The sequence below is a fragment of the Acinonyx jubatus genome, chromosome D2 (assembly GCF_027475565.1).
Source record: "Acinonyx jubatus isolate Ajub_Pintada_27869175 chromosome D2, VMU_Ajub_asm_v1.0, whole genome shotgun sequence".
NCBI lineage: Eukaryota > Metazoa > Chordata > Mammalia > Carnivora > Felidae > Acinonyx > Acinonyx jubatus.
This window is the reverse complement of record NC_069393.1, coordinates 4,833,856-4,849,786: the sequence shown is the minus strand read 5'-3', so window position 1 is coordinate 4,849,786 and position 15,931 is coordinate 4,833,856. Positions and strand designations below refer to the sequence as shown.

At 46.1% G+C, this 15,931-nt stretch overlaps 1 protein-coding gene across 2 annotated transcripts in view; it reads right to left on the bottom strand.

Moving 5' to 3' along the window:
• Positions 1-15,931, bottom strand: part of SLC35F3 (solute carrier family 35 member F3) — a 394,811-nt gene that overhangs the window by 197,695 nt on the left and 181,185 nt on the right. The window lies entirely within an intron of this gene.

Genomic DNA, 15,931 nt, shown 5'->3' with positions numbered 1-15,931 from the left:
GTAATTTAAATTAATTATACATGACAAATGATGGTGAAGCAGGATACTCTATAATGTGAGCACATGTTCCAGACATATTCTTTTCGGTGAACGAAGCAGTAAAAGATAGGATGTACAACAGGGACATTTTTTTTAAAAGCGTATGTAAAGAGGAAGAAAGACTGGAAAAACAAACAGTGGCTGTCTCTGAACAGTGAGGTGGTAGGTGTGTGTTCTTTCTTTTTGTTTGTCTTATCTACATGTTCTCTGTTGGGCATGAATTGATCTCGTGACAAGCAAAAAGTCGTAACACATGCACTCAGACAGACAGAGAGACGGACAGACCAAAAGGCATCAGGAGAATCTGACTGCTTGAGCAATCCTCTCTGACTTTCACCTTGTGAGATGAAGTCCATGCTCTAGGTGCTCCAAAGCCCCCCCCCCACCCCCCCATTATGTTCCTTCTGATCCCTGCGTCTAAGCAGTGTTTGTGACGTTCCTTGTCCCAGCTGCTGCTGAGAAAAAAACCTGAGTGGCCTCTCCTCCGCCCCACTCTCCCCCACCCCGCTGTTTATACATAGTCTAGAATAAACAAAAACTTTGTTTTCACAAGAGAACCGTATTATTATTACTTATTATTTGCTGAGCACCAACAGTTCTTTATAAGAAGCCACGAGTGATCTGTTCTAAATTAGGCTAACTAATAAGTGCCTGGCTCCCGGGAACACAGCCACCTGCCAAATGCCTTGTAGTTTGGGGTCTATTAAAAGCTATCCCCCCGCAGACTCCCCTCTGCAATCAGGAGACAGGCCCTGGGTAGACAGCAGTGTTACAGATTCTAGCTGTAACATCGATAGCAAGGGGTGGTGGACCCCTCTCTACGGCTGGGAGCTTAGAGCGGTGTGGCGGGGGACAGTCACCATCTCGAACCCCAGCTCCATCTCCGGTGTCCTTCTGACCTTGGCTGACGTGGTTCAATCATACACATCCTCCAAGGATGTCAAGCGGGAGTGTTCTGCTGCTGAGCCAGGGCTGGGGAGGAGGGAGGCTGGGTAAGGGAGGATGGCTTGGGTGCATGGAGCCAGATGAAAGCAGGTGAGCAGCCGACAGCCTGTCTGTGACCTTCACTCACAGCCCTAAGGAAACGCTTCCTCTCACAAGGGAAAAACAGAAACGTGGACATGCAAAAAGATTCACTTACTTTTCCACAGTGTCTTAAACCTGAAACATTTCTTAAGGAGACAGTAACGTCTTAGTGAATTTTTTACTCAAGTATAACCTAGACACTGAAGAACGACAAATCATAAACGTATGCACCAAGAAGTAGAAGGTTCCAAGCCCAGGAAACTCCCCCCAGGTCTCCCCTTATCTCCATTCCCTCCGTCACCCCAAAGTTAACCCATATCCCGACTTCTAACGCCACAGAGTCATTCTGCTTCTTCTTGAATTATATAAACATGGAATTGTACGGTATGTTTTTCGTTTGTGAGATTTTTGTTCCATGTTCCATTTAACAGCGTTGATTTCTTTTCATGCTATGTAATACTCCGATACGTGAATATACTCTGGTTTATTTATCCAGTGCACTGTTGCTAAACGTGTGTTTTCAGCTGTTATGGGTAATGCCTCTTACGTCTCTGGCACGCAGGCACCTAGTGTTTCCAGGAGAGTATACTTCAGAATGGATTGCTGGGTCATCTTGCATGGGCATATCCAGCTACCATGAAACATTTTGTTTTTACGAAGCGATTGTATGAATTTACACACCCATCTGCAGTGTATGAGACTTTGATTTGCTCCTCATCCTTACCAACACTTGGTCTTGAGCATCTTTTAAAAGTTAAATGACTGAGCGGCGCTTGCGTGGCTCAGTAGGTTAAGCGTCCGACTTCAGTTCAGGTCATGATCTCATGGAATGTGAGTCCAAGCCCCACATCGGGCTCTCTGCTGTCAGTGCAGAGCAGAGAAAACCTGCTTCGGATCCTCTGTCTCCCTCTCTCTCTGGCCCTCCTCCTCCCTCTCCCTCTCCTTCTCCCTCTCTCTCTCTCTCAAAAATAAACATAAAAAAAAGTTAAATTACTGCGTGTGTTAGTAAAATATTTCTCTGAGTTCTGTGAGTTGTTCTGGAAAATTAATCAAACCCAAGGAGGGGGTCATTGGAACCTCCGATCTATAGCCAGTTGGTCAGAAGCACAGGTGATGACCCGAACTTGACACTGGCGACTGGATGGGTTGGGCTGGGGCACAGACTGTAGGACTAAGCCTTTAACCTATTGGGTGTGCCGCTGTCTCCAGGTCGATGGGGTCAGAATGGAGTTAATCGCATGGTGTGGAGTAAAACACACACACACATTGGGATTGGATACAGAATCATTAAATGGGATAAACTGTGATTTTAACCTGCAGTTCTCAATTAGCGATGTCAAACAGCTTTTCATACGCTTAGTGTCCATTTGGATAATGTATTTTGTAAAACACCTACTCTTTTGGCCATTTATAATAAATCTGGTTGTCTGAGTTCTTGTCACTAATTTCAAAGAATTATCTCTGTACTGGGTGAGTTCTTGGTCAGATGTATATATACATTGCAAATATTTTTTTGCACTTCGTGGCTTGTCTTTCTTAATGGTGTCTTCAAGCGTTTACATTTGGTGATGCTAGCTCATCACTTTTTTCTTTCATTGTCAGTGCGTTTTGTGTCCTTTTTTAAAGAAATAACCGCCTCAAGGTAATCAAGCGATCTTTCTATATTTTCCTCTAGAGGTTTTATAGTTTTTGCTTTTACATTTAGGTCTATGATTCAGCTACAATTTTTGTTTATGGTGAGAGGTAGAGGTCAAGGTCCATCATTCCCCACATGGATATCCAGCTGTCTCCATATGGTTACCGTATCCAGATTACATCGCATCGGTGCCTCCATGAGAAACCCAGTGGCTTCAGGACTTGCCGTATTGAGGAACGCTATATTCCTTTCTATTGTCTGATTGTCTGTCCTTACGCCAGTTCCATACTGTCTTGATCAGCAGAGTATCTTAATTTTTGGAATCTGGTAGTACTGTTAAATACATTTGTTCTTGGTTACTCTACACTTTTTGCCATAAACTTTATAATCTGTTCACCAATCCCTTGAGGATTCTGATTGAGATGTCACTGGCTGTATGGAGCATTTCTGGGAAACTGACATCTTACTGCTGCATCTTCTAAAACATCAACATGATGTATCTTTCCATCTAATGAGGTCTTCTCCAGGATTTCTCAGCAATGTTTCACAGCTTCCATCAAAAAGTCATCGCCACCTTTTTTACGTTGTGTTTATTTGAAGGTATTTGGTTTCAGTCCACTGTATTACTACGCTCTTTTAAATTATAATCGTTATGATGGAGATATCAGTATCTCTTAGGGTTTCAATCTGCATTGTCCTGGTGACCAATTACGTGGGGCAGCTTCTCACGTGTACCGGCCAGCGGATGTCCTCTTCTGTAAAAGTGCTTCTTTGTGTTTTTTGGGTCACGTAAACATAAATGGTCTGCCTTCTTCTTCTTTATTTGTAGGGATTGCTATATTCTGGCAACAAGTATTGTTTAGGGCACATAAGTCATAAATACCTTCTGCTCTGTACTTCCTTTTCTACTCTCTTGATGGTGTCTTGATGAACATCCACACAAACCGACCACTTCCTCCTGTGTCCAGCTGTAGAAACATCACTCTCTTCCAGTGATGGAGGAAAATGTGTTTGGGTTGAACCCACTGCAAGGTGGGGTGCCTACATACTGTACTTCATGGACAATGTCAGAGATTTTTCAAGAGCAACTGTGATATACCTTATTTTTACCTGGCACACTGCCTTTAGAGCCCATTCTAACGGTCGGCTGAAGCGTCCTAGATTTTGTGACAAAACAGAAGAGGGGTGAGGCTAAAGGAAGTTCTTCCTCGCCAGGCCCTCGAAACTCCTCGTAAGGAAACAGGGTACGCTTACTTCTCCCTCCACAGCATCAAGGAATGGTTACAATTCCCTGCGCATTACGTGCCTTTTCCTAAGCTCTTTCCTCTGTCGGAATCCCCTTTCCTACTTGATTCCTATTTACCTTTCAAATTTAAGCTCCTCCTCGCACATTACTTCCCTCACTGAATGCCATTCTCAGCTATGTGTCCACTGCCACTGCTCAATCCTAGCTGTCCTCCAGCACCCTGGTAACTCCCTCTGACACTCCCCCTCGCCCCACACTGGAGGTTCAGACTTTCCGAGCAGGTACCCTCGAGAAGCTAAGGATGTGCCACTCCTCTGATTAACCTCAGCCTCGAGAGATCCTTTCACAGTCACTGAGGCTGTCAGTGTTTGAACCTATCACCCTTAGCAGGTGACACAGGGACAGCGAAGGGTGAAACGTGTAGCCAACAACTGGAGATCCAGAGTGCCTGGGTGGCTCAGTCGGCTGAGCATCCCACTCTTGATCTTGGCTCGGGTCGTGATCTCACAGTTCGTGAATTCAGGCCCCACATCGGGCTCTGTGCTGACAGTGCAGAACCTGCTTGGGATTCTCTCTCTCTCTCTCTCTCTGCCTCTCCCCCACTCATTCTCTCCCTCTCTCTCTCTCTCTCTCTCTCTCTCTCTCTCTAATAAATAAATAAACATTTAAAAAGTTGGAAACCCAATCAAAACACCCCAAGACACACCAGCTCCCTGAAGGGCATGTGTCTTAGACCCTCACTTCCTTCCTAACTCCTGATGTCTTTCTTAACATATGTCATTCCTGGCCTTTCTAGATTGAACTCTTCTTTCTGGACTTGCAGACAAAAATAGGTATAGAGAACAAGGGCAACAAACACAAACCAGTAACCAATATGGTAGATACTAATCCAGCTATGTTAATAAGCACCTTAAATTATTTAAAAAATTTTTTAATGTTTATTTATTTTTGAGAGAGAGACAGCGCATGAGTAGGGGAGGGGCAGAGAGAGAGGGAAACAGAATCCAAAGCAGGCTCTAGACTCTGAGCTGCAGCACAGAGCCCAATGCGGGGCTCAAAGCCACAAAGCATGAGATCATGCTCATTTTCTCCAGTATGGGCTCTTGCTACTTGGAGGACACAGCCAGTCAATACTTGCTCCCTGGCTCTTTCAACTCCTGGTAACAATCTCTCCCCTCTGAGTCCTTACCCTGGGACCACACCCTGATGTCACATCCTCAGGGTGTGCCCCGGTCCTCTGAAGAAACAATTAACAGATGATTCTCGAATGCCTGTTGGGAATCACCAAGTTATAGTTGATTCATGCCATGACCTTAGCTAATAAACATGCATGTGTGTGCTTGTGTATCTATCTGTAATGTTTAAGCAATATTTATTCAGACACTTCCAGTGCATTCTTAGGCAACATATAATCTTTCCAGATTTATGCTAAAAAGGAACACTGCCATGCTTACAAATCTCTTCTGCTGTATATTTGTGTTCAATTTGTTCACTTCAAAGAAAATCTAGGGCATCATATTTTTAATGCTCTGCTTTTATGATGGTAATACTTGTATATTGAAATACCTACATTACCATCCCACAAAGGAGGCTTGTAAATCAGTCTATTTATGATATTATCTTACGTTTTTTTTAAGCTCCTTGTTCTACCGTTTTCTTTTACACGGGGCCAGGAACATCTGCCCCTTCAGCTGCGCCGAACGACGGCATTATCCAGTCGGCTTCAGTCATACCCAAGAGATGGCTTTCTATAAAAATACGTCTGAAAGGACTTCAGCATTCAAGCAGTTATTGGGGTCCCGGTGTGACAGGCGCTGCACTTGACGGTCACGAAGCGAGGAGAGAGGGCACATCTCTATTTCAGCGAGATGTGTGCAACATGAGAGACGTTTATATGAAAGTACGTGACACAATGCATGCAAAAGCACTTTAAAAGCCATGAAAAGGTATGCAGATAGAAGACACGGTTATTAAACGGCTCTGAATCATGAAGAGGGGTTGAAGATTGGGAAGTGAGCACGGAACAGGTGATGAATGCCAATCAGGGGCCCTGAGAAGGTGTCATGGAAGACCTTGAGAGATGGGTAGGCAGCAAGAAAAAGGAACAAAGTCTTAAGACACACGACGGCTTGGATGATTCCCCAGGGAGGTATGCTGAGTGGAAAAAGCCAATCCCAGCAGGTTGAATTTTGTAGGATTCCATGGATGCAGCATTTCCGAAATGACAATATTACAGAAATGGAGACCGGAGGAGTAGCTGCCGGGGGGGGGGGGGGTCAGGGCAGGGGTGCGGTGGCAGGTGTACTTGCGATAAGGCAACAGTAGCAATACTGATGATGGGGCCACTCTCCTTCTGTATGTTGACTATGGGGGTGGACACAGGAACCTACATATATGATAAACGAAACAGAGCTGAATATGTACATACACGTGTGTACTCACACTCACTCACACACACACACACACACACACACACACACAAAGGAGTACAAGTCAAAGTGACGATATCAGAACACGAGCAGTGAATTGCACCCATGTCAATCTCCTGGTTGCAACGGCCAACTAGTTTTGCAAGAGGTCACCCCAGAGGGACCTGGGTAAAGGGTACATGGGGGTGTCTCTGTGTTATTTCTTACAACTGCAGGTGAATTTACAATGATTTCAATAAAAAAAAACTCCAGTTAAAAAGGCAGGGAGGACTTTAACAGGTAGAGAGGAGTTGGCATGGGAGGGGCTGTGTGGGAGGAGAAGCCTTCAAGGTGGAGGAAGGGATTGGGCTGAGATGTGTGAACCTTAAAGACGTGGTCAGGAAATGGTGATGATAAAACCGGTCGCAGCAGCAGAAACAATGGTTTCCATTTACCGAGCATCACGGAGGCCAAGCATAAATCTCGCTATTTGCTCAATCGTTTAGGACCACACGGCCCCATGAGGTGGATACTATTATTATCCCTGTTCAACAGTTGACTTAGAAGGTAGATCTTCTTGCCCAGGACCATGCCGCCAGCCAGCAAAAGCACAGGGCTCTGAGCCCAGAGTCATATAACTCCATATGCTCAGAGCTACGTATTTTATGTTCCAAGAGGAGCTAAGGAGTTCTGAGTAATTAGGGTGAGGGTGCTGTGGGTTGCAGAGTAAGATGGAAATGGAGAGGTGGGTTGCTGCCAGATCCAAGAAGGCTGTGAGTGCTGTGCTAATTTTGATTAGAATTTGTGAGTAGTGAACATGATGAAAAATCTCTCCGAAGGAAGTGACAGGCTCAGACCCGTTCTCTCAGAAAACGTGGCATCATGGAAGGTGGTCTGGGGACAAGAGAAGACAAGAGGGTGGGGTTAGGGGCATGATGGGTCTGTTCTCATGGTTACTGCTCAGTCAGGAGCTGGGAGAATCTCAAGCAGCATGCCAGACTGCCTAGTGGCTCAAACAGCAGATGCCTCTGCCTGGATGGGTTATATCTTCTTGCCCCATGGACATCAGGCATAGCCACGGGACAAGTCGCACCCTTCCGGGCGTAAGAGTGTAGTCCTGAGTATGTGAAGCCAAGAGCGGTCTTCTGAAATGTGACATGTGCGTCCTGCAACAGAGATGATGTGGGAGAGAGCACATCAGAGATGATGTGGGCCACCCTGACAGATACAAGAAGGATAATGTGAAATAAAAAGAAAGGTCCTAGGTGGCCAGGTGAGGCGTGAGGCCGAAAACATGGCAGTGGTGGTCTCATCACTGGACGACGTCCAGGATATGAGGCACAGTGGGCATGGAGACATAAAGATGTCACGCCAGATTATTTCCCGAGACATTCTTCTCTCCCGATTTCAGTAGAACTGATAAACTATAACACGCAATGCCCAGAATCTGGAATGGGGCATTGCCACCTTGGAGATCACCAGGGGTTCGCTTATGAACCAAAACAGAGCTGGGGAAAGATGAGCATATCCAGAAGCTGCATGGAAACACCTGCACATGCGTGCACACACACACAGTGTCTACCACCCGAATTATGAATCTTAGGATTCACAATTTCTTCAGCTTCCTCCTTTCTCTAGACTCTCCCTCATCTCTGTTTTCGTTATTTTCTCACCTGTGTATTGTGCAACAGGGTACTAACTTATCTCAACTTCTAGGGGACGACCTACTCCTAGGTTGGTGGGTGAAGAGGAAGAAGGAAGCCAAACGTAACTTCTCTACTTACCTTCAAAGTTGTGCAAACGTGAGCTGCACGTGAAGCTCAGAAGGAATGATGCTTAGGAGGCATCGGATGAATAACTACAAATTCTGAATCTTGGACAGAATGCCGTTGCCCCAACCCAAGAGGACAGAGTTGCCTAGAGAGCATTTGGGAACTGTCCAGCAGCTTGCTGTACCTCGGGGGGGCTTCTAGTTCATGGACACTGCATCCTGTGCCTCCATACCCCAGCACCCAACGCGATGGCTGGGTATCTGATATGTGTTCAAAGTTGCCAGCATGACCAGCATAGAAGACCCTCAGTAGGATAACTCTGCACCCCTTATTACACTTCTTCTCTGCTGCTGGCTCTGTTCCCTCTGATGGCATGAAATACTGGAAGTCTGACTCCCAGATGCTACCTGCAGACAGCACATCTGAGAGGTCAGCCTCAAGAGGACCAACTGGTCCTGGGACTCAGCTGGTTGCTTAGTGAACTCACATGGCTAATAAATGAACTGGGTCTTTTGAAGCAACTACTCTCTGAAATCTTGCCTGCTGCAGTCATACACCAGGCCTCCAAAAGGTGACCTCCTATGTTCCAGATCTGGAGGGCCAAATATCGGCTTTCCTGTTCTTCTCTCGCATGCTTCCTTTGTTTTTTCTTGTGTTTTCTTCCCCCCTTGCTTTTCCTAATTCCCCTCCGTGGATATGGAGAATGTCATTGCAAGAAGCTACGGGCTAACAATCAATGCTCGATTCTACATGTGCCAACGAAACACTCCCCCCAAATGCCCCAGGGGTTCAAAACATAAGGCCATTTGGAGTAAGATTTCTCCCAAATCAGTCCTGAGATACTGGTACAGTCATTTGTCTGCAGAGTAAAACAGTACCTCTAATCTCTGGTGAGCATGACGTGGGGCAGACAGAGGAGAAAGAGTGTAACTGGTCATTGGCAGAGGCTCAGATCGATCATTGCAACATATGACTGCTTTTGACTAACTTGCAAAATTCTTAATTACTGTAACGACAATGTTAAAGTCAACCTGAAACTATTTTTTAAAATATTTATTTATTTTGAGAGAGAGAGAGAGTGTAAGGGGGACGGGGGGGACAGAGAGAGAGAGAGAAAGGGAGAGAGCAAATCCCAAGTAGGCTCCAACATGGGGCTCCGTCTCATGACCGTGGGATTGTGACCTGAACCTATACCAAGAGTTAGACACTTAAGGGGCACCTGGGTGGCTCAGTCGGTTGAGCGTCCGACTTCGGCTCAGGTCATGATCTCACAGTCTGTGAGTTCGAGCCCCACTTCAGGCTCTGGGCTGACAGCTCGGAGCCTGGAGCCTGCTTTGGATTCTGTGTCTCCCTCTCTCTCTGCCCTTTCCCCTTCATGCTCTGTCTCTCTCTGTCTCAAAAATAAACAAAAACATTAAGAAAAAAAAATAAAAAAAAGAGTTAGATCCTTAACTGACTGAGCCACCCAGGTGCCCCAACATGAAACTATTTTAATTAATACTTGGAATTTACTATTAAGCTTTAGCAAGCACCTGACGTTTCCAGGTTTCTCTTTAAAAATACCTGACATTGGCTCTGCCATCATGGGAGGAAACCTTTCATTCTCATTACTGATGCGAATAAGATGGTCAGAAATGAGAAAAAAAAAATCCCATCACGTGCTTTATTTCCTATTGAAGAGCTGTGACTGTGGGTGAGCCTCAAAAGGTTTGGTGTCTAAATTTTTCTTACATATGCCATCTTCTGCTTGAGCCCGGGGAGACCGAACCCTAGAAATTTGCTTGAAACTCATCCCAAGACACATAAAAAATAAAACGGGTTTAAGCATTTGGCAGAACGTATTAGAGTTAGCAAATGCTAAATTTGGGAAATGCTTAATGGAGCCTTGATTATGAGCAGTGATGATGAGAATCTGGAGTAGAGAAATGAAAACGGACTGGAGTTTCTGGCCGTGGGGTGGCCTGCAGAGAACGCGGGCAGGACCCACAGAAGCCACGGGTACGTCCTGACTCTGCCTCTCTCTGGCTCAGAAGAACAGCGACTGCCCTGAGCTTCAGACTCTTCCTCTGCAAAAGGAGACCAGTGAGGGTCACCAGACAGGCGTGACCTCGCGCCCGTCGGGGTAACCGGGGCTCCAGATGTGCAGAGAAATGCGGCTGCTTTGGCAAAGGCAGGTTTTTGTCTCCCTGGGTGTGGATGCTTGGCTGTCTCTGGCAACTGTAGGGGAAACCAGTGCACGTGTTCTAGAGGCTCAGAGAACTCAGGCTCCGAGGACGGTTCAAACCGATGTGCCAGTGTGCCAAGCGCAGTTCCTGGGCTGCAGAAGATGCTCGGCTAACGTTAGCTGTTCCGCCACAGTTATTGTTACTCCCAGAACAACACAGACTACCTACCACGACGTTTCTACTCTAGTTGACGGCAGTGCAGACTTGCAACACCTTAACTCTGAGACGACACGGAGAATTCATTTGCATTCCATAAGCAAGGGGACCGTCCCCTTCCACTCAGCAGCAAGAAGACGAGCACAGTCATTATGCCTTTCTTGTTGACCCCATTTTATCTCCCAGAGACACAGAGAGGCCACCCACTGTACCATTCCAGCCGCGGTCCTCCCTGCCCGCTGCTGGAGACAGAGAATTCCAGTATTTGCCGAGTACGTGAGGCAGAGCATGAGCTGTCCCCTCTGCTGCCTGCCTCTCCAGGGTCCACACGGCCGACGAGCAGCCGAAGGCGCTCCGAACCCCTAGGGGCGCTTCCATTTGGCAAAGCCCCTCGCGGGGTCAGGGCTGGTACTTCTGTCACAGGCTAGACCACAGGGGGAAAACATCATTTTGTTCTCGAAATTGTAGAGGACGGGGGTGCAAAGGAGGAAAATCTGTGCACGCTGCCGCCTGATGGAAGTTTATTCCTTACATAATAGGCGACTATGCTATTTTCAGCTTCTCATCTGTTACCTTCTAGCTCTTTTAGCTATTATGTTCAGATCCTCCCCATGATACTAGCTCCTTTAGACTTTTTTTGGGTTTTTTTTTTTTGGATAAAACCGATTAGAACAGCAAATCACCTAATACAGGGGTCTGGAGGATGACTTCTCCCAGGGGTGTGTGTAAAAGATCATCTAAGGATCAGATGAGAAGCTCACACGGGAAGTCACGGAGCTTAATGCTCCCCTTGGCTCCAGCAAAGGACAGAGGAAGGATTCCCTCCCCTACACCAGAGCTTGGGTGAGGCTGCTGTTAAAAAAGAGACATTTCTATGCAACTGCGGACCCATCATGCTGTTCTAGACGTGCCCATGACGAATTAGCTACAGGTTGCCGTGCGTCAGAGTCTTTCACGGTTATTTGATTTTTGCATCCCCAGTGTCTTTGTGACACCGTGGCGGCTAAGAGATCTCGTGTCAACCCTCTGAGGAAAAAAAAAAAGAAATTCAGCATGAATCGTGAGGCTCTGTGGGGTTGTGGAAAGGGTGCAGGATTGGTGTCCACGGCCCAGGCCGCACAGCCCCTGCGTGCGTGGGGGAGGCTGAATTATTATTGTTCGCCAGCGGACGCTCCCCTCCCTTGAATGTGATACACCCGGCCCTGCCACGTGGCTTCGGCGAACCCTAGAGAAAGCGTGGATGTCCCCCCCGCCTCCCGCAGTGACCTGAGGTCGCTTGCGGGGTGGCCATAACCACTGTGCCTGGAGGAAACTGCACGCCTTGTCAGGGCGGAACGTTCCAGCAAGTTCCTGCCGGCTCTGGCTCTGGCCTCTGCAGCAAAGCCAGCTACCACAGCGTAACTTAGCTCCCTTGAACTCCTCTGGAGAGTTATTCTAAAGAATAAATGATGCCCACTTCTATGGGAGAAACAAACTAATATAATAACAAAAGAGCTGTCAGGATTTGTTTCTAGCTGCTTCCTCCAAGTGTTAGCGTGAGACCTGAGGCAAGTCATTTGACCTCCGGGGAGCCTCAGTGTCCCCGTTTTAAAAACGAGAATAAGAATTCTTGGGCTCTTTACTTCACATGGCTGCTCAGGGGATCAAATGGAGAGTGGGACACATTTCCCGGAAAGGGTCTCATAGTAAACATCTCAGGCGCTGGGAGTCACGTCTGGTCTCTGTCACTGCTTCTCCTTCTCGTTTTTCTCCTTCCCCTCTCCCTCCTTCTTCTCCGCCTTCATCCATGCTTTAAAGGTTACACAGTGATAGTTTACAGTTAAACTGTAAAACCCACTCTCAGCTCACCCATCATAGGAAAGCAGGCCTCGGGCCGAATCTGGGGCTCCGGCCATATGTCGCTAAGACCGAAATCGGAAAAGATCGTTAACAGGCACAAAGGCCCTGCCGGGTGTCAGCAGAAATGTGGGACGAGAAGCACATTAGCACAAGCACGGACCAATATAGCACTGAGTGCAGGCGACATTATTTAGTATCCACCATGGGTTATAATGACACACGAAGTGATGGCTCCTCATTATTCCTATTTTATCTTCTGGAAAACTAGATACTCTTTCAGTGAACACAAAACAAGTCCCACAGAAAACGTCAACCAGTAATTCCAACAGACTTTGGGAACCCCCATGTTTTAATCACGTCCTGGCCTAATGAAACCAACTCTGGGTTTAGGGGTAGATCAGGGCTCTTTCTGCAGAGCCCATCATTTTCTGTGGCTTCCTGTTTATTGTATGGACCTGATGGTCGTGTGAAGCCCTTTGTACCGGGTTGTCTGGGATCAACATCTGAATTTAGCACTCAGAGCCGAGTCACACCCAGTGTCCTGGAAGCAGAGAGGAGCCCAACATAGGAGTAGTTAGTCTGGCATTTAGAGGAGCCCAGAAATTCTAGGGCACGGAGTGCATGAATGGAGCCAGGGAAAACGATGAAGGAACTTTCTCGTACTAAATGTGTTTTGGTTTTGGTGGCAAGTGTAGAGATGGATCATAAAAAACCAATCATCCTTGGGGCGCCTGGGTAGCGCAGTCAGTTAAGCGTCCGACTTCAGCCAGGTCACGATCTCGCGGTCCGGGAGTTCGAGCCCCGCATTGGGCTCTGGGCTGATGACTCAGAGCCTGGAGCCTGCTTCCGATCCTGTCTCCCTCTCTCTCTGCCCCTCCCCCGTTCATGCTCTCTCTCTGTCCCAAAAATAAATAAACGTTGAAAAAAAAATCAATAAATAAATAAAATAAAAATAAATAAATAAATAAATAAATAAAATAAAATAAATTAAAAAAAAGCCATCATCCTTGGGAGAATTCGAGTAGCTCCCAGATCTTTGTTGCTAAGGACCATCCTCCACCAAGTAAACCAGACTTCCTGGAAAAATGGGTGACTGCAGGGCTGGGGCTGAGAAAGTTCAAGGTGAGCCTCGAAGTGCTGGTGGCAATGGAAAGTAAATAATGAAAGAATGATTGGAGCAGGTCAAAAGGACACAAGCCAGCTTAAAAGAAGACTCCACTGGCCGAATGTGGGACAACGCGAGCATGAAAAAGAATTATAATACTAATAAGCTATAGCCCATACGATAACGAGAGTACATGATCATACCACGTTGATGTAACAAATTGATATAAACAAAAAGTGAAAGAGAAATAAACACTTTTTCTTAAAGCAAGTATGGAAGAAATATTTTTTAAACAAAATTCATAGAAAGCATTTTAAAAATCATGGTTTGGCAAAGACCCTAATAATACTTGTTTCAGAAATGAACCATCAACGGAAAAACTGATAACAAGCAGGCTATTAACTTAGTCTCCTCTATGTTCCCATACATATCTATTAATTGCAAAGGTAATAAAAAGTAACTTTATACGAGAGACACCTCTGTAGACACCACCTTCCCAGGGGACAGTAACATCAGCAACGATGATGTCCTATGCTTCCAGATACAATGCACGGGGAAGGGCTTTTGGTGTGTGTCTGACCAAGATGCATATAATACGCATAATAAGGGGGGAATATCGGTTAAAGCGAATCATGACATTCTGCAAACGAACGGCCTCTTCAAAAGCGTCAAGGCCATGGAGAAAAACAGAGACAGACAGAGGAACAGTTTCAAATTAGAGGAGATTAAAAGACAGGACAACTAATGCGGTATGTGACCTTAGATTAAGTTCTGCACCACAAAACATTTAGTCTCCTTTATTTTTTTATGAGAGAGAGAGAGAGAGTGTGAGAGGGGGAGAAGAGAGAGAGAGAGAGAGAGAGGGACTCTTAAGCAGGCTCTGTGCTGTCAGTGCGGAGCCTGACACGGGGCTCGATCCCATGATCCTGGGACGATGACCTGAGTCGAAATCAAGAGTCAGATGCTCTATAGACGGAGTCACTCAGGTGCCCTTTATTTTTCTTTCTTATGAAAGACACTAATAGCCCAGTTGGTGAAATTTGAAAGGTATGTAGATTAGAGACTAATATCGCATCAATGTTCCCTGATGTTGAAAAAAGTATTATGGTTATGTAAGAGAACGTCCTTGTTTTTTTTTATTTTTATTTAAAAAAAAATTTTTTTTCAACGTTTATTTATTTTGGGGACAGAGAGAGACAGAGCATGAATGGGGGAGGGGCAGGGAGAGAGGGAGACACAGAATCGGAAACAGGCTCCAGGCTCTGAGCCATCAGCCCAGAGCCTGACGCGGGCCTCGAACTCCCGGACCGCAAGATCGTGACCTGGCTGAAGTCGGACGCTTAACCAACTGCACCACCCAGGCGCCCCAAGAACGTCCTTGTTTTTAGGAAATACACTTGAGGTATTTAAACGTTATATCCAACACTTATTTTCAAATGGTTCAGAGAAAAGAGAGGAAATCATAAAGGAAGCATAGTAAATGATTAGTTACTTAGCAAATCTGTATATGAAAAATTCTTTTCTATCTTTATAACTTTTTCCCTAAGTCTCCACTTACTTCAAAATAATTTCAGTGGCGCCTGGGTGGCTCAGTCAGTTACGCGTCTGACTCTTGGTTTTGGCTCACGTCATGATCTTGTGATTTTGTAAGTTCGAGCCCCGTATCGGGCTCTGTGCTGACAGTGTGGAGCCTGCTTAGGATTCTCTCTCTCTCTCTCTCTCTCTCTCTCTCTCTCTGCCCTCCCCCGCTCACACTGTCTCAGTCTCTCTCAAAATAAATAAGCAAACTCAAAAACATTTTTTTTAATTTCAAAATAATTTTCCCTGCAAAGTGGGGGTTAGCGACTAGAACTTAGGTTTATCTTATTCTCCATCATTTGGACTTCAGAAGTGGGTAGTAATTTAGGGCAACAAATCGGGGTCCTAAGCCCTGACACAAGGCCAAAAAATAAAGGTAGAAGAACAGTTTGAGGGAAATGCTTTGGGTTGGCAATCAGAAAGCAGCCAGGATTTTTGGTCCTCTGAGCAGTCCATTGTGTAAATATATAGAGATCAGGGAACAAATAAAGCCTTTCTAAAACTACAAATTCTGTGGGGTGGTGGGTAAGCATCTGACTCTTGATTTCGGCTCAGGTCCATGATTTCAAGGTCGTGAGATCGAGTGCTAAGCCCCCAGCGAGATCGAGTGCCATCCCCCCACACACCATCAGGCTTTGCCCTAACATCGTAGAGCCTACTTGGGATTCTCTCTCTCCCTCTCTTTCTGCCTCCCTCTGCCCCTATCCTGCTCATGCATACTCTTTCTCTCTCTCTCTCAGATAAATAAACATTAAAAAAAAAACCCTAAAAAGTCCCAAAAGCACTTCAAGGGGAAGTATCTACATGAACAGACATACGGGTAGTGGAAGGGAAAAGGGGCGAAGCTAGGGACCAGTCGAGGCGGGATCGGTAGTCAAAAAGGGAGCCCTGAAGCCCGTTC